This window comes from Lactuca virosa, chromosome 8 (genome assembly GCF_052849685.1).
Source record: "Lactuca virosa cultivar CGN04683 chromosome 8, Lactuca_virosa_CGN04683_v6, whole genome shotgun sequence".
Classification (NCBI taxonomy): Eukaryota; Viridiplantae; Streptophyta; class Magnoliopsida; order Asterales; family Asteraceae; genus Lactuca; species Lactuca virosa.
The window spans coordinates 55,909,080-55,910,000 of NC_136433.1; positions in this window are offsets into that span (position 1 = coordinate 55,909,080).

Consider the following 921-nt stretch of genomic DNA (forward strand, 5'->3'; position numbering starts at 1 on the left):
TATGGTAATCCTTATCATCTTTTCAAGCCTTCCAGAATCCTCCAAGAATCTTGAAAATATCGTTCAACCCTATAGGGTTCTAGAACTTGCCTTCTTTGTTCAATTAAGAACAATTACAATTCAACCCTTGGACCTTAAGTTAATTCTAATTAATTAAAAAATTAATTCCAATTAAATCTGATTAATTCTAAATTCCTACTGATTTCATATTAAATTATTAATAAATCACCAAATCAATTATCCTCTCTCCTAAAGTCAATTCTAGTTGTTTCTAGCTATTGAGGGCAACCCAAAAGGACTTTGCTTTTATTTAGGAAGTTACACCAATTTAGTTATGACCTTAGACACATGTGAGGTGACATGATTAAAACCTTACTATTTGATCTTGTTTGATCTGGGTATTGAGCACCCGAAGGCTGTTCAGTTGTTCTGTGACAATCAGTCCGTTTTCCATATCGCCAAGAATCGTGTGTTTCACGAGCGTACCAAACATTTAGAAATTGATTGTCATTTTGTTCGAGATGCTATTCAAGACAAGTTAATTTCTCCACAATCCATTCCTACAACTACACAACCAGAAGATCTATTCACTAAAGCTTGGGGGGGGGGGGACAGGTTCGGTAATTACTTGACAAGTTGTGCACTTACAATCCACATGCTCCAACTTGAGGGGGGATGATAGCAGATTCTGTGCTCTTAACAGTTATCTACATCAAACATATAGATAGAGCTTATCTTTGAATTTAGATTAGTTGTTATCGTTTCATTAGTTGTAGCTTATAATTGGTTCGTGTATCTAGATAAATGCTTATGCTTATGATTAGATCAATAGATGCAAGCTTTTTCCAACCCTAAAATTGTCATTTGGATTTCTTTTTTCATAAAGTTGCTTCATTTGACATCATAAAGGTTTTGGTTTTC